General features: G+C 36.7%; 1 protein-coding gene across 5 annotated transcripts in view; it reads left to right on the plus strand.

Annotated features, from left to right (window-relative positions):
• Nucleotides 1-18,759, plus strand: part of CEP83 (centrosomal protein 83) — a 120,080-nt gene that overhangs the window by 11,649 nt on the left and 89,672 nt on the right. Inside the window, exons 2-3 of one of the 5 annotated variants that reach the window (XM_019446437.2) lie at nt 7,278-7,413; nt 12,249-12,331. The exons of 3 other annotated variants lie outside the window; for them this stretch is intronic. The gene's annotated coding sequence lies outside the window, so the exon portion shown is untranslated. The remainder of the gene's footprint in view (nt 1-7,277; nt 7,414-12,248; nt 12,332-18,759) is intronic. One more of the 5 variants, XM_053895437.1, reaches the window with a different exon arrangement.

Genomic DNA, 18,759 nt, shown 5'->3' on the forward strand with positions numbered 1-18,759 from the left:
TGAGGTGGTATCTCAGTGTGGCTTTGATTTGTATTTCTCTGATTATGAGTAGACGATTATTGTTTTTTCTTTGAGAAACTTAATTTCTTTAGAAAGGCAGTTTACATAATTATAAAGCATTAGAGGGGAAAAGTGCAGATGTGATAGAATACAGAATAAATATTCTGAGGTAAGCACAAGGAAGGCAGAAACCAGTGAAGCAGAAAGAGCTTTATGTTTATGTTTGCTATTATTATTATTTTTTAAATGTTTATTTTTGAGAGAGAAACGGTGAGCAGGGAGGGGAAGAGAGAGAGAGGGAGACACAGAATTTGAAGCAGGCTCCAGGCTCTGAGCTGTCAGCACAGAGCCTGATGCGGGGCTTGAACTCACAAACCATGAGATCATGACCTGAGCCAAAGTTGGATGCTTAACTGACTGAGCCACCCAGGCACCCCTGTTTATGTTTACTTTCAGAGTAACTATAAACTCAAAGTATGTTTAGACTGTAAGGTTTTAGGTTTAACTCTGACCTTGATTTGTGGATTAATTGAAGAGATTTAAGGAGGCATTTTAATTTGGCATAACTATATGAACACAGTTGTGAAGGCAAGAATAAATAATGTGTCTGAGGGACTGTAAAGCAAACTTAATTGGCTCTAGCAAAGGAGTGTTGTGAAGCAGCAAAATGAAATGTTTGCGTTTATATAGACAGTTGGCTAATGTAGGACTGTGAGTTTGGCTGAGAAGCTTAGATTTGATCCATCCAGTAAATAGGAAGGATTATAATAGTAGTTACAGTGATGAACACAGTATATGAGAAAGATTGTCCTGGTGGATATTTGTAGGCGATGTAAGGGTGAGGAAAGACCAAAATCTGGCACATGTTTAGGAGATTTCTCTTAAAATAAGCCAAGGGTAAAATATTTGAGGTTTTGCCCTCAAGGGTGATGGTTCTAGAAGAAGAATGATTCAAATCAAGAGACAGATGAAGAAGAATCAGCAAGATTAATAATTTATTACTAATGGAAGTTGAGGAATGAGTTGTGTACTAAGAAATTCAGAGATGATAGTGGTAACTTTTTTTTTTTTTAAAGGAGGCAGATGGAAATTTGAAGTTAATGAGTTTAATTCTTATGTTCAGCTTCCATTGTGGATGGGACATGTGAGTAGAGTGGGAGTTATGAGCTGTGTTCGGAATGTGGGTGTAAATTTGAATGTCATTCAAATAGGTGTAAAAAATGAAGTGTGAGAGAAGCAACTTGACTTAATTTAGAGAGAGGCAGCAGTGGATCAGAGATTTCTCATGGTGACTGGGAGAACAGGAACAAAGAAGAGACAGAAGTCAAAGAGCTAGGAGATGATCATGGTACTGTAGATGCTAAGGGAGAAGAATATTTCAGAGATTTATAAAGGTGGTTGTTTGCAAACTGTGTTATTAACCTTTCTGTATGTTTACGGTGTTTGGCATGGTTTAGTAAATAAGCTCTTGAAAGATGATTGTAAATTCTGTTAATTATTGGATTAATCAAGATTGAAAATTTTAATGTAATATTGAAAAGAAAGGAGTAATGATAAAATTATTTTCATACTTCATAAACCATGTGTCAATATTCTCATGTAAAGGGACTGCCATTCTTACAAATTTTGCCCCAGATTTCAAAAGCAGTTTATTTTTGCATCATATAAGAAACACTAATAATTTTAGTTTAATTGAAGGGAATAGTATAATACCTTATAGTTTATAGTTGCTTTAGCCTGTATATCATGATGTTTTTTAAAGCTTGATTTTTTTTTGTCCTCCATTTTCTTTTCTTTTTAAGGATTTTATTTTTTTAATTTTAATTTTTTTATGAATATAATTTATTGTCAAATTGGCTTACATACAATGCCCAGTGTTCATCCCAACAAGTGCCCTCCTCAGTGCCCATCACCCATTTTTCCCTCTCCCCCACCCCATCCACCCTCCGTTTGTTCTCTGTATTTAAGAGTCTCATGTGGTTTGCCTCTCTCCCTCTCTAGGATTTTATTTTATTTTTTAAGTAATCTCTATAACCCATGTGGGCTTGAACTCACAACCCTGAAATCAAGAGTCACATTCTCCACTGACTGAGCCAGCCAGGTGCCCCTTTTTTCTTTCTTAAAAATTCAATTTATTTAAACAACAAAACCAGGTCACCCATTTTTCTCACTCTTCATCTCCTGCCTCTGGCAACCACCAGTCTAATAGTTTGGAGTGTTTGTGCATGTTGGGGGGAGGAGGAGACTTATTTCACTTATTCACTTGTTTATCTCTGACTTATTTCACTTAGCATAATGCCCTCGAGGTCTCTCCTTGTTATCACAAATGGCAAGATTTCATTCTTTTTTTTTTTAATGGCTGAATAATATTCCATTGTGTATGTGTGTCTGTTGCTCAATTTTCTATTCATCCATTGATGGACATGTAGATTGTTCCTGTGTCTTGGTTATTGTAAATAATGCTGCAGCAAATGTGGGGATGCATATATCTTTTCAAGTTAGTGTTTTCATTTTCTTAAGATAAATACCCAGAATGGAATTGGTGGATCATACAGTAGTTCCATTTTTAATATTTGAAGAGCCTCTATTACCTTATTTCTCCAATTGGATCATTGTATCTGTTTATTCTACCTCAGCATATGATCTTGGTCTTTTCCTATATTCTAAAACAGTTTTATTATATTTCTGGTGTAAAAATATTTTCCAAGGTAAGTTATATAATTTAAAAAGCCTTACCACAAGGTGTCATTGTAACATATAAAAAGAATTTCCATATAAGCATGTGCAATACCGATTTTTACATTTCCTCACATTTTTAAGTCTTTTTTTGTTCCATATTTTGCAGTTATCTTTTAGGGTGTGTTGTGAATCTCTTATATTAAAGGGAAAAATAGAGTAGTCGTGTTCTTGAGTTCTCATATTTTTGCAAAAAACATATGCTTTCCACCCACGAATTTCTTAAGAGTTATGTTGCTATAGAGATGATTGTTTGAGGGAAAGAATGAGGAGTTACAGGAGGTGGACATTTAAAGAACAAAATACTTATTTTATGTCTTTGTTCCTGACAGAGCAAGCGTTAGTGTTTACCCCTCTGCTGATGAACTCTCTATGGAAGAAAGGTAGATATTTTGAGTGTTGTACTATGATGGTATTTGCATTTACTAAGATGCTTTTGCAAAGGTTCCTGTGCTTGATTCATTTTTTACATGGAGGATGAGTACTTGTAATCTTTGAAGCAACCTTTCTTCTACTTTCACTGGATTCCATTTTTTTTTTTTTTCTTCCCTGATTTTCTGGTTGGCCTTTTAACTAATAACATTAAAATAGCTTTTATTTTTATTATTTTTTTTTTTTGAGGGAGATGAGTGTCAATATCTAACTACTAATTTCTGTTACTTCTAACTCCAAGTTTATTTTCAAGATCATTCCCTGTTGACTACTTGCTACCACTGTTTTAGTTCAGATCTTTATCATTACTTTCCCAGCCTTTTGATCTTATTTTCTCTAGGATTCCCACTATCTCCCTGCCCACCTAGTTTATTTTACACACCTTGGATAACCTAGTTATTTTTCTAAAGTACAAATCTGAAACTATCCTGGACTGTCCCTCATCTGCCAACAAGCTTAAAACTTTGCATTGGCTCTTCTAGATCCCAGGATAAACTCCAGTCTCCTGCACATTTCCTTCAAGGCCCTGGCCCACCTCTCTAGGCTCATCTGCTCCCCACCTCACTATCCCCTACCCACAAAGTTGTTTTCCATCTCCATGCCTTCATACTTGATGTTTCTTCTCTGCGTGTTTGGTTTTATCTCAGGATCACCCCCTTTGTGAAATCTTCCTGGACAGCCTCTCTAGTGGAAGTAGGCCTGTCTTCCCTTTGTACACATACTGCCTATAAATATATTACATTGCTTTATACTTTTAAAACTTTCTGAATTCATGTATTACTTGGAATTGGTAATATATGCACATGGCAAAAAAATTTAAGTACAAAAAGGATTTGGTAAATAATAAATTTTCTCTTATCCTTGTTCAGTCAGCAAGTGTTGGTTAACATGTAGGTTTCAAGGACTAACTCGAACTCCTTGAGGGCAAGGATTTTTATTTATTTATTACTGTATCCCTGTACCCAACAGTGTTAGCACATAATAGACACTTAGAAAGTGTCTGTAATACTTTTAATACAGGCAGGCTCTTCCCTGCTAAGAAGTTGGCTTGACCTGATGGTCTGCATATTTCTGTATCCCCCTCAGAGTTCTCTTTGTGTAAGTGGACCACTCAGTAAATGTGGTGTGGTAGCCACACAGTAAATGCTGGTTGTATTAATTGCCCCCACCCCCTGTTTTTGGTAAGATAGGGATTTATTTATTTATTTATTATATAATTTATTGTCAAATTAGCTAACATGCAGTGTATATAGTGTGCTCTTGGCCTTGGGAGTAGATTCCTGTAATGCATCACTTACATACAATACCAGGTGCTCATCCCGACAGGTGCCCTCCTCAATGCCCATCACCCATTTTCCCCACTCCCCCCACCTGTCCACCCCATTTAACCCTGTTTGTTCTCTGTATTTAAGAGTCTCTCATGGTTTACCTCCCTCTCTGTAGCTACTTTTTTTCCTTCCCTTCCTCCATGGTCTTCCGTTAAGTTTCTCAAATTCCACATATGAATGAGAACATGTGATACCTGTCTTTCTCTGACTGATTTATTTCACTTAGCAAAATACCCTCCAGTTCCATCCACATTGTTGCAAATGGCAAGATTTCATTCTTTTTCATTGCCGAGTTTATAGCAGTACCATCAACAATAGCCAAATTATGGAAAGAGCCTAAATGCCCATCAACTGATGAATGAATAAAGATATGGTTTTAAAATTAACCTCTGTCTTGAGGATGACTTTTATTTATTTACCTTTTCTGGCTCTGAGAAATTTTATACTTTCTTTTTGGTAGATCCTCAAAGATGAAAAAGAGAATGTTTATGTTAACCTGAGCAAAAATGTTGAACTCTTAATCAACTTTTTTCCTTTATTTAACTTTTCAGACTAAGGCATAAATCTCATGGAAATAATTCAGATTTACTTAAAAAATAATTTCCAGGATATATTGTCAGATCAGTAGATAGCCTTCATTTTGTGTTACAAGCTACGAGGTGCTTTATCTATTTCAGTATATGGGGCTATGAGCAAAGAAGCCTCTACAGCTCACACAAAGGTATTAAGTGCTCATAAATCTTTTGGCAAGTCCCGTGTTATATGCAAGAGAGCCTACACTAAGAAACATTAAAATGAATTTGAAGTATGGTTTAGGCAACAGTCATCTTTGGTTTTCAGATCACAACTTTTCAGAGACTTTTGTAACTTATTTCTAAGTATTTGAGGTTGACTGGTTACTAAATCCTATTTTGTAGAATTCTTTTGTGTGAATTAAGCTGTGTGGAAGCAGACAGTGCAATTATAAGAATAGAATAACATTTAAATTCAGAGTGCTTGGTGGTTGATTGCTAACCACTCTAATACATATCTTCTTCCCTTCCTCTTTCCTTGCCCTCCTGTTTCATTCTAAATCACAATTAAGGGGCCTGGCACCTTACCAGGGTTTTGAAGGGTCTCTTCCCAGCTGCACTTCAGGTTTTGGCAGGGTGTCAAGTTGTGACATTTTTTGTATACAAGACACCCTGGGATGGCCATCCAGAGTCTATTTGGGTGACTAGTGTGGTAGTCTCTCTGGGTTTTAAAGACCTTAATTTCTAATGTTTTGTTATAAGAGAAGTAATGCCTCATGTAGTTCTCCTTAGACTTTTAATGTTTTTACAAAACAGCATTCACTCTAGGGGCATGTAGTATTTAAAGCATTGTTTTGAAATGTTCAAAGGCATAGCATGTGCTTTTTAAGGGAATGTGTTTGGAAGATTTCCATGAGCATTAGCAGCTGTGCTTTTGGAATATTTGGAATTTCCATCCTTTTGAGCAGACATTGTACACTGCTTAAGAAATACAGCTCCTGTGCAAAAGAATGTCATAGGTATGTCTGTAGAGCTGGGACTAGTCAAAAGAAGTGGTAGGAAGGTATGGCTCTATGATAGTCAGAGTTGTAAGGAGAGGAAGATGAGGTATTTTGAGAAGAGTTGTGCTGAGTTTTTAAAAAACTGCCTTTCACAGAGACTAGTTCATCTAATAAGTGCTCCCTGATTAATAGACTGATCAAAAGTAATCTGTTAAACCTTTCTTTTTTAAAAGTTTGGTTTGGGGGTGCCTGGGTGGCTCAGTTGGTTAAGCGTCCCAACTTGGGCTCAGGTCATGATTTCACAGTTGGTGAGTTCGAGCCTCACGTTGGGCTCTGTGCTGACAGCTCAGAGCCTGGAACCTGCTTTGGATTCTGTGTCTCCCCCTCTCTCTACCTCTCCCCCACTTGTGTTCTGTCTCTCTGTCTCTCAAAAATAAACATTTAAAAAAAAGTTTGGTTTGAACCATGTGCTTAAAAAATTTGCATTGTGGGGGCACTTGTGTGGCTCAATTGTTTAAGCAGCCAACTTTGACCCAGGTCATGATCTCACAGTTCGTGAGTGTAAGTCTGCCGTTGGGCTCTGTTCTGACAGATTGAGATTCTGTGTCTCCCTCTCTCTCCGCCTCTCCCCTGCTCGTGCTCTGTCTCTGAAAACTGAATAAACGTTAAAAATTTTTTTAAATGTTTAAAAAATTTGTGTTGTGATTTTATTTGGCAAACTTTGTGTAATAAGAATTGTTTCTTTTATATATAACATTATTCATTTATATATAACATGGATATATTCTGTAAGTAATTGAAATGTGTATTGAAATCAGAAAAACTTGATTATGGTATGAATTTAAAATTGTGATAGAAATTTTGTGTTTGGGTAAAATTTGTTATGAATAATAGACTGAAGAGAAAGCCAGTATATTAATTAGCCTGTAGCTGTTGTAACAAATTACCACATACTGGGTGGCTTAAAACAACAAAAATTTATTCATTCACAGCTTGGAGACCAGAAGACTGAAATCCAGGACAGCACTGTCTCCAGAGGCTCTAGGGAAGAATCCTTTCCTTCTAGCTTCTTGTGGCTCCAGGCATGCCTTGGCTGGGGTGACATCTCTGCCCTTTTGGTCACACTCCCTCCTTCTTTGTAGTCTCAAAGTGTCCTCTGCCTCACTCTTACAAGGATACATGTGATTGCATTTAGGGCCCACCCATATAATCCAGGATAAACTCCTCCTTTAAAAATCCTTAATTTAATCCCATCTTTCACTATATAGGTAATATTCGTAGGTTACAGAGATTAAGAAGTGACTTATCTTCCTTTGGGGCAGCATTAAGCCCAATACAGTCTGGAAGCCTCAGTTACTGAAAATGGATGTGAAAGTGAATCAAGAGCAAGGCAGCATTAGAATGGTGAATATAATCATTTGATATTTTTGAGGTAATGATGTGCCTGTGTGTGGGTTATTGTAAAGATGAGTAAGACATGTTTCTTGCCTGGAAGCAGTTACACTGCATGTGTTATATATACATACATGTACATTTACAAGATAGACAGAATAGTTACCTAATTATATTTGAGAAAGTCAGGAAGTACTTAATAGAGGAAGTAATACATTTCTGAACAGGGTTTTGAAGGCTGATGAGAAATTCACTAGACCAGAGTACAGAGGGATAGAAGAGGCCTTCTGGATAAGGCAATTAGTATTTGCAAAGACATGGAGGTAGAAAACAGCAGTGTATGTTCAGGGAGCTACCAGTAGTCAGTACGTGAGATAAATTGTAGATTTGTATTTGTTTCTAATACACAAATCACTGTCTCGTTTTACCAGTTGCAAAGTAAACGTTTTTTGTTGTGAACATTTTTAAAGCACAGATCTTATCCTGGATGAAGAAGATCTTTGGCCATTAAATACAGGGGGTGGGTGGGAGAGAAGAGCTTTAGGGAAATGCAAATTAAAACCACAATGAGCCATCACTTTACAACTCCTAGAATTGCTAAAATTAAAAAGACTGTTCGAAAGTAATTAAATGAGGAGGCTGTTAGACTGAGGTGGCTCTAATGCCCTTAGCTAACATAAGCCAGAATCCACGCTCTTCAATGTGAGGAAATGAAACTTACGAACAACCAGTCACGGCCAGCCAGCTAGGCTATCCTGAATAAGGCAATCTTTAAGCCATATCCATCACATGATTTCCTTCCTTCGCTTCCATATCTTCTGTATAGAAACCACTCCACTTGCTCTTGGTGGTGGTGTGCTCCCGACCACTTTCACTTTGGCACTGCCAGGATTGGAATTGGCGTGTATACTCAAACTCTGGAAAATTTTGTTCACCTTAAGGATGTCTACTCTCACCACTTTTATTCAACGTCGTACTGGAAGTTCTAGTCACAGCAGTGGGACAACAGAAAAAGACAAAAGGCATCCAAATCGGTAAGAAAGTAGTAAAACTTTCCTATTTGCAGATGACATGATATTCTATAGAGAATAGCTGAAAGACTCCACCAAAAAACTGCCAGAACTGATAAATGAATTCAGTAAAGTCACAGGATACGAAATCAATGTACAGAAATCTGTTGCATTTCTATACATCAGTAATGGAACAGCAGAAAGAGAAATTAAGGAATCTATCCCATTTATAATTGCGCCCAAAACCATGAGATAATTAGGAATAAACCTAACCAAAGAGGTGAAAACTTACACTATGAAAACTATAAGACACTGATGAAAGAAATTGAAGATGACACAAAGAAATGGAAAGACAATCCATGCTCATGGATTGGAAGAACAACTGTCAAAATGTCTATACTACTCAAAGCAATCTACACATTTAATCCAATCCCTACGAAAATATCAACAGCACTTTTCACAGAGCCAGAACAAACAATCCTAAAATTTGTATGGAACCACGAAAGAGCCTGAATAGCCAAAGCAACCTCTTAAAAAAACAAACAAACAAAAAAAACTGAAGGCATCACAGTTCTGGGCTTCAAGTTATGTTACAAGGTTTTAGTGATTAAAACAGTATGGTACTGGCATAAAAATAGATATATAGATCAATGGAACAGAATAGAAAACCCAGAAATGAACCCACAATTATGTGATCAATTAATCTTTGGCAAAGGAGGAAAGAACATGCAATGGAAAAAAGATGGTCTCATCAACAAGTGGTGCTGGGAAAAATGGAGAACTATATGCAAAGGAATGAAACTGGACCCCTTTTTTTAAAAAATTTTTTAATGTTTTATTTATTTTTGAGACAGAGCATGAGCAGGGGAAGGGCAGAGAGAGGGAGACACAGAATCCGAAGCAGGCTCCAGGCTCCGAGCCGTCAGCACAGAGCCTGACGCGGGGCTCGAACTCACAAACCGCGAGATCATGACCTGAGCTGAAGTCGGACGCTCAACCGACTGAGCCACCCAGGTGCCCCGAAACTGGACCACTTTCTTATGCCATACACAAAAATAAATTCAAAATAGATTAAAGACCTAAGTGCACTGTTTGTGATGAGCACCAGTGGTGTGTGGAAGTATTGAATCACTGTATCGTACACCTGAAACTAATATTACAGTGTATGTTAACTAAATGGAATTTAAATAAAAACTTCAAAAAAATTTAAAAAGATTTTGTCTCTTTAAAAAATTTCAGGTGCGCCTGGGTGGCTCAGTTAAGCTTCCGACTTCACCTCAGGTCGTGATCTCGTGATTCGTGATCTAGAGCCCTGCATCAGACTCTGTGCTGACAGCCTGGAGCCTGGAGCCTGCTTTGGATTCTGTATCTCCTCTCTTTTGCCCCTCCCCTGCTTATTATCTGTTTTTCTCTCCCTCAAAATAAACATTAAAAAAAAAATTTCACCAGTTTCTTTTTACTTTTTAAAAATTCCAATGTAGGTAACATAGAGTGTTATATTAGTTTCAGGTATAAAATGTGGTGAGTCATTAATTTTATGTATTATCCAGTGTTCATCACAAGAAGTGTACTCTTAATGCCTTTCACCTATTTTACCCATTCCCCCCTCATCCTCCCCTCTGCTAACCATCTGCTTGTTCTCTGTATTTAAGAGTCTGTTTTTTGGTTTGCCTTTTGTTTTGTTTGTTCACTTCCTTTGTTTCTTAAATTCCACTTATGAGAGAAATTATATGGTATTTGTCTTTCACTGACTTATTTTACTTAGCTTATACCCTCTAAATCCATCCATGTTGTTGCAAATGGCAAGATTTCATTCTTTCTTATGGCTGAATAATATTCCATTATATGTATACAATTATATAATCCATTATATATGTACATATATATACATATATATGTACATACAGACCACATCTTATCTGTTCATCTGTCGATGGACACTGGGCTGCCTCCAAAATTTAGCTATTGTAAATAATGCTTCAATAAGCATAGGGTGCATATATCCTTTTAGTGTTTTCATATTCTTTGGGTAAATGCCCAGAAGTGCAATTATAGATCATATGGTATTTCTATTTTTAACGTTTTGACGAGCCTCCATACTGTTTTCCATAGTGGCTGCACCAGTTTGCATTCCCGTCAACAGTACATGAGGATTCCTTTTTCACCACATCCTCACCGACACTCGTTGTGTCTTATGTTTTTTATTTTAGTCATTCTTTTTTTATTAACAAAATTTTTTTTAATCTTTATTTTTGAGAGACAGAGAGGGAGTCACAGAATCCGAAGCAGGCTTCAGGCCCTGAGCTGTCAGCACAGAGCCCGACACGGGTCTTCAGCTTATGAACTGTGAGATCATGACCTGAGCCGAAGTTGGATGCTTTACTGAGTCACCCAGGTGCCCCAACAAAGTATATTTAAACAATAGAATACTCTGGGATTCTTCCTTTGTGAGCTCATGGAATTGTATACTTATGCATTTTATTATGTGTAAATTTTACTTTAAAAACAAAAAGGCTAAACAAAAGAGAATTGGTTGAGATTGTCTGTTTTGTGAATGTTATTGTGTATCCATGTGATGTCTGGAAATGTGGTAGCTTCACAACCATGAAGAGAATTAAGCCAACAGGTTATGTTGGCAGAAGTATGGTGTCAACTTTAAACATAAAATAGCCACTTTTACTAGCAAAATGAGTTTATTCAGGATAGCAGAGGAAATGCACTTTGGGACATACAAACTATGGCAGACTGTAAGCAAGTCCAGAGAACAAAGGAAAGGAGCATTCTTTTATATAGAAAAGGAGGGACTTGGGAGGGGTAGTTTGGAAAGAAAGGAGAGGAGTGAGAGTTTGGGGCATTGGTAGCTTTTCATTGGGTGAGTTGTGGTAGTTCTCATTGGTTTGTTGATGGGCAAGGAGTAAATCTTGTTTCCACCTGTTGGAGTAGTGGTAGCAAAATAAGCTTCTTTCTGTTGGGGTTGTAAACAGCAATGAGTAGTGGTGTGTGGGATCTCCCCCTTCAATGAGATTTTCTGTACGCAGTTTCAATGAAAAAGACCAGGATCCTTGATGATATTGAGTCAGATTTTCTTTTTTTTTTTAAAGAGCCAACCACATCTTCATTAGTCTCAGCAGCAGGTGACTGGAGCCCCTACCTACAAGGGAACTTTAGAAGGCTACTCTGACTACTGTAAAGGAATGTTAGCACTTCTATTAGGACAGGATGGGAGAGGAAATTGGAAGGGAGCCAGAGGGAAAGACTGCTGGGCCACATACAGGGAGGTACACGTGGCGTTCCCACTGGGTCAGGCGCTAGAGGTGAACACTGCCATCTCCCTCAGAGTGAAGGAAGAGACAAAGCCTGAGATATGAGCCAGATCTTTGAACGTTTAAAACTTTGAATTTTAGAATTTGAAATTCTGAATGTTTTAAAAAATTGTGAATTATAAAAGCAGAAAAGTGCACAAAAACTATCCTTTGAGTGATTTACAAAGCAAACCCCCAATTTAACCACAACAAAGATCAAAATGTAGAACACTGATGGCCTTTTCTCTGGTAACACTGTCCTGACTTCTACGTTAATCACTTCTTTTTATAGTTTTATAACCTAAACACACCTAAGCATGTATCTTCTAAATACTACAGTTTTGCCTATTTTTAATTTTTTCTGAACTTTATGTTTTGAATAGTGTGCTTTTTTTGTCTGTCTTTTGCACAGTATTTTTGAAGTTCACCTGTGTAGAGTGTTTCTGTAGGTTATTTTCGTTGTTGTAAAGTGCTAGTTTCATTATGTCACAATATGTGTCTTCAGCTGTTAATGGACATTTGGTTTGTTTTCTAGGTTTCATCTGGGAATAGTATTGTTACAAGCAGTAACTTTACAACAGAAATCTCTTGGTGTACTTGTACTCACATTTTGGCGGGGTATGTTTCAAGTAGAAGTATTCTTGGGTCATAGTATGTATACTTCTTTAACTTGAGTAGTGCTCATTTTTTTCTAACATGGATATACCAGTTTACACCACAACTTGTTGCTTCTCCTCCTCTTTAGACTTGTTATGGTCAGTCGTTTTGGTTTTCTCATTGTGATTTTAATTTTAAAAAGAAATCCTACACGTTACTATGTAAAAAGATAATTCAAGAGAAATAATTGGGTAAAAGGTTCAAATAAACTTTTCACAAAAGAGGACATCCAAATGGCTCATCAACAGAGAAAAGTTGCTCAATCTTATTTTTTCAGGAAATTGCTTTTTAGCTTTTTTAGTATTTTTTTTTTTTTTTTTTCCTGCCATGGGTTATTGAAAGCACTCTCCTATATTCCAGTAACTTTGTTTTTTTTGGGTTTTTTTTTTTTTTTTTTTTTTTTTTTTTTGCTTTTTCACATTTAGAGCTTCAGTACAACTACAGTTAATTTTAGTGCATAATGCAAAGTTGGGCCCAGGTCCATAAGGTGATCTGGTTGTCTCAGCACCTTTTTATTGCAGACTTCTGTTTCCTCACTGATTAGCAAAACCACCTTTGTTCTTAAATGTCTTACATGGGTCGATGTGTCTTAATAACTAGATTTGTAACGTCTTGATATCCAGTCCTCCTACCTTGTGTTTTAAAATAGTTTCTGCTGTTCTTTACAAGATTTCTGGCCTTTTGTATTTCCATGTAAATTTCTGAATCAGTATGCTAAATTTTACACACACACACACACACACACACACACGTAACACACATGCATGCACCCCTACTTATTAGGATATTGATTGGTATTACATCCATGTATCTGGGGAGAATTTATATCTTTAGAATGTTGTTTTCCAGTATATGGTACATAGTTCTATGTATATAGGTCTTTTTTAGTTTCTCTAATGGGTATCTGTGTAATGGTTTGCACATCTTTTTGCCTAGGTATTTGATATTCTTTGGTGCTTTTAAAATGTCTTTAAAAATATTGCTGACATGTAGAGTGCAGTTAATTTTTATATTCACCCACCTAGCAGTCTTCACCAAGTTCTTCTGATGATTTCTCTATAAATTCTTTTGGATTTTCTACATACACAATTAGAACAATCTGTATGTAAAGAAAGTTTTATTTTTCCTTCCCAGTTTTTTAACCTTTTATATCTTTGTCTTGTTCCACATTTTTTGTTGGTTATTTTCATTGTTGAATAAAATTGATGATGATGGACATCCTGGTCTTGATCGCATTTCCAAAAGAAGGTACAGGGGTGCCTCAGTGGCTCAGTTGGTTAAGCGTCTGACTTATGGCTCAGGTCATGATCTCATGGTTAGTGAGTTCAAGCCCCACATTGGGCTTTGTGTTGATAGTGCAGAGCCCGCTTCGGATCCTCTGTCTCCCTCTCAAAAATAAATAAACTTTAAAAGTAATAAGAAAAAAAGGACGGCACAAAGATTTTAGAATCAAGTAGAGTGTTTGGTGTATTATTTTTGTATACATCTTTTTTTAAATTGATGTGCCATTCAGTTCCTAGCTTGCGGTTTCTTTTTTTATGTTGTGCCAAAATTCATATAACATAAAATTGAATGTTTTAAAGTGTAGAATTCGGTGGTATTTTGTCCATTCATTGTGTTGTACATCTATCACCTCCATCTGGTTCCCAAACATTTTATCACCTTCTAAGATAACTCCGTATCCATTGAACAGTCACTTTTTCTCCCTCCCCTCAGTCCCTGGCAGCCATGAATATGTTTTCTATCTCTCTCGATTTACCTATTTTGGATATTACTATAAATGGAATCATACTCCAATGACACAAATGGTGGATGTTTTATTTCAGTCCCATAAGTTCCTGAACATCTGTTATTTACTTTTTACATCTATTTTCTATTCAGGTTAAGTAATTTCTGTTGCTTTGTCTTCTAATTCATTCTTTTTCTTCTCTATTTCTTTTTTTTAATCAAAACAAATTTAAATATTTATTTTTGAGAGAGAGAGACAGAGCATTAGCAGGGGAGGGGCAGAGAGAGAGAGGGAGACACAGAATCCAAAGCAGGGCTCCGGGCTCTGAGCCGTCAGCACAGAACCGGACATGGGGCTTAAACTCACAAACTGTGTATTACGACCTGAGCTGAAGTTGGATGCTTAACTGACTGAGCCACCCAGGCACCCCTCTTTTCTATTTCTGCCTTTGACCTCATCCTTAGATTTTTATTTTGGTCATTGTATTTTTTAGTTCTATAATTTCACTTGCTTCTTCTTTATATCTTCTATTCTTTGCTGAGACTTGTATTTCTTTGCTGTGTCTTTTTTTCTAAATTTATTTCAGGCTTGTTTGTAATTATTCATTGAAATATTTTTAGCATGGCTTATTTAAAATCTTTGCCAGATAACTTGAACATATTTTTTCTCTTAGTGTTGGCATCCATCACTTGTCCTTTTACTTTCAGTTTGAGACCTTTCTCATTCTTGGTGTGACTAGTGATTTTCTTTTGAAACCTGGACATGTAGGGTATTATGTTATGAGACTGTTTACTATTTCTGGCTTTTCCTGACACTTCTCTGGCACAGGAAAGGGGGGAAATGCCCCATTATTGCCAGATAAGGGGTAGAAATCTAGGTTCCCCTGTTGGCTTCTGTTGTCACCTGAGCTGTGGGCGATCATCATTATTGCTGGGTGCCATGGAGTTCTGGCTCCTCAGGTGGTCCCCACTGTCACCCTAGAAAGAGTAGCCTTGTTACCACTGAGTGGTAGTGCCAGACCTAACTCTCGACTAGCGCTTACCTGCTGGCTCTTCAACAGTGTGAGGTAGGTGCTCTTCCTTACTGTTGGTAGGGTGGAAAGTTCAGGTTTCCTGCGTAGTCTCCACTGACATTACAGAAGCATGGGACTTTATTACCACTCAGCAGGGATAAAAGTCCCAATTTCCTTGTTGACCTTCTTATATACCATGCAAGCTGGCAGGATATTAGAGTACCTCCTAACAATCTGGCCTTTGCTGGCACGGTTGGTGGTGGAGTCATAGTTTTTTCTGTAGTATTTTCCTGGAGTAGATTTTATTGTCTAAAACATTTTTGTCTTGCTAGGTTTCCCCTTTCTTCTTTCTTTGGCTAAGAGAGCAGGCTTTTGTTAAGGCCTTTTTTTTTTTTTTTTTTTTTGCCCCTTCCCCAAGTCTGAAACCATTGCCACCTTGTTTAGCTCCAGGTTGGAGATCATATATGAAAAGGAATCCCTGGGAACCCACCTGTGTGTCAATTTCGATATTCTGAGGTTTTTAGCCGGTTTGGCTGCTGGTCTCCATTTTTGAGAGTTGTTTTATATATGTATACCGTTCAGGACATTTATTTGTATTAGTGGGATTATATAGGGAAATATACATCTGCTCCATCATCCCAGAAGCAGAACTCTTTATTACAAAAGTTTTAAGATGTCTTATCAGTTTTCATTTACTTCTAGATATTTTCTGATTTCTGTTGTGACCTTCTCTTTAATTCATGTTGTTTAGAAATGTATTCTTTCTAGGCATATATAGCTTTTCAGTTACTTTTTTCTGTTGAGTTTTAGTTTAATTGCACTGTGGCCAGAAAAATAGTCTGTATAATTTTGTTTTTAAAATTTTTTTTTAGATTTTTAAAAAATACCCAGCATGTAGTCAGTATTTATAAATGTGACATGTACGTTTATAAGGAATGTGTATTCTATAGTTCTGGGAATAGTATTCTATATATGTTAGGTCAGGTGGGTTAATTATATTGATTAAGTTGTCTATATTCTTACTGATTACTTTTTTGTGCTTTTTTACTGGTTACCAAGAATAGTGGTTAAATTATACCCCTGTGATTCTGAATCTATCTATTTACCCTGTAGTTCTGACCCCTTCTACTTTATTTGTGTATAAAATTGTCATACCTTTCTGATGTATTTAATCTTTTATCATTACAAATGTCTTACTTCATCTACTGTACTGTTTCTGTTGATTGTTATTATTTTTTGACCTTAAATTCTACTTTATCTGATATTAATGTAATTCTGTCATCTATCTTTAGATTAATGCTTAATTATATTTTTGGGTTTTTTTTCAGTCTTCATGTCCTTATGTTTTAAAAAGTCATATAAAAAGATATATAGTTGGGTGATTTTTTTTACGTTTCTTATTTGAAGCATTAATCTATCTACTTTAGAGTAATTAATGATATGTGTCTAAGTCTATTGTGTAACTGTTTCTGTTTTCCTGCTTATTTATGTTCCATCTTATCTCCCTGCTTGCCTTCTTTTAAATGGAATTCTTGGTGCACCTGGTGGCTTAGTTGGTCAAGCGTCTGACTTCGGCTCAGGTAATGGTCTTGTGGTTTGTGGGTTTGAGCCTGTGTCGGGCTTTGTGCTGACAGCTCAGAGCCTGGAACCTGCTTTGGTTTCTGTGTCTCCCTCTCTCTGCCCCTCCCCTGCTTGCTCTCTCAAAATAAATAAACATTAAAAAAATAAATAGAATTCTTAATGGAGGGGTGATTCTCAAAGGAAAGACAGAGGTGATTTTTGCCTCTCTAGGGTACATTTGGTAAAATGTGGAGACCTTTTGTTTTTGACTAGTGGGGGGAGGAGTACTACTAGCATCTAATAGGTAGAGATGAGGAATATGTTACTAAATATTCTACAATGTACAGGAAAGCCCCCTTCCCACAAAGAATTATCTGGTCTAAAATATCAGTAGTGTAAAGGTTGAGAAACCCTTTATTAGAGTGATTTGAGTAATTAAAAGTTTTCCACCCGTTTAGCATTCTTAGTGGTGATCCCACAGATAGGTTCAGGAAACTTAATATGAAGAATCAGATAAGTAAATATTTTAGATTCTTCAGGCCATGTATAGTTTCTGTTATGTGTTCTTTTTCCCCTCTCTACCTTCTTTCTTTCCTTTTTCAAAGTTGTTTTAGGTTTGTATAAAAATTGAGCAGAAACTACAGAGAATTCCCATGTACCCCTTGCATCAAACATGCACAGCCTCCCCCACTATTAACACCAAGAACATCATCTCCCAGAAGAGTGCTACGTTTGTTACAATTGATGAACCTATACTGACATGTCACTATCACTCTTAGTCCATAGTTTACATTAAGGTTCACTCTTGGTGTTGTATATTCTGAGTTTTAACAAATGTATGTGGGCATGTATTCTGTGATAATAATATTCTACAGAATAATTTCACTGCTCTAAAAATCTTATATGCTGTACCTTTTCATCTCTTCCAGAATGTCATATAGTTGGAATCCAACAGTATGTATCCCTTTTAGATTGGGTTCTTTCACTTAGTAATATGCACTTAAGGTTTCCTTCACATCTTATTGTGGCTTGATGGTCATTTCTTTTTTGGGCTGAATAATACTCTGTTGTTGAGATATACAACAGTTTATCCATTCACCTACTAAAGGACATCTTGGTTGCTTCCAAGGTTTGGCAATTATGAATAAAGCTGCCGTAAGCATTCATATGCAATTTTTTTGTGTGTGTGTGAATGTAAGTTTTCATCTAATTTGGGTAAATAACACAGAGTGCTGTTGGACTATATGGTAAGACTAATAAATTAGAGTTCCTGTTATTCCACATTTTCACCAGCATTTGGTGTTGTCATTGTTTGTATTTGGGCCATTCTGATAGGTTTTTAGTAGTACCTTATTGTTTAAATTTGCAATTACCTAATGACTTACGTTGTTGAACATCTTTTCATATGCTTATTTGCCATTTGTGTACTTTCTTTGGTGAGAGGTGTGTTAAGGCCTTTGGGCCATTGTTTAATTCAGTTGTTTGTTTTCTTATTGTTGAGTCTGACTTTGTGTATTTTGCTTAATAGCCCTTTATCAGATAGGTCTTTCTCAAATATTTCCTCCCAGTCTATGACTTCTCTTCTCATTCTCTTGACAGTGTCATTCACAGAACAGAAGTTTTAATGTTTATTTATTTTTGAGAGAGAGAAAGACAGAGTGTGAGCAGGGGAAGGGAAGAAAGAGAGGCAGACACAAAATCCATTGCAGGCTCTAGGCTCCGAGCGGTCAGCCCAGAGCCCGATTCAGGGCTCGAACTCACCGTGAGATCATGACCTGAGCCCAAGTCAGATGTTTAACTGACTGAGCCACCCAGGAGCCCCCACAGAGCAGAAGTTTTAAATTTTAATGAAGTGTAACTCACCAGTTATTTCTTTCATGGATCTTGCCCTTGGTTGTGTATTTAAAAAGTCACTGTCATACCAGGGACCTTTGTTATGTTCCAGGAATTTGATAGTTTTGCATTTTATATTTATGTACATTTGAGCTAATTTTTGTGGAAGGTATAACATCTACCTAGATCCACTTTTTTTTGGCACGTGCATTACTTTTGCATGTGCTCCTGTGTCAAAGATCGGTTGACTATAGT

Source organism: Panthera pardus, unplaced genomic scaffold, assembly GCF_024362965.1.
Source record: "Panthera pardus isolate Hobbes unplaced genomic scaffold, ASM2436296v1 HiC_scaffold_6, whole genome shotgun sequence".
NCBI classification, from domain to species: domain Eukaryota; kingdom Metazoa; phylum Chordata; class Mammalia; order Carnivora; family Felidae; genus Panthera; species Panthera pardus.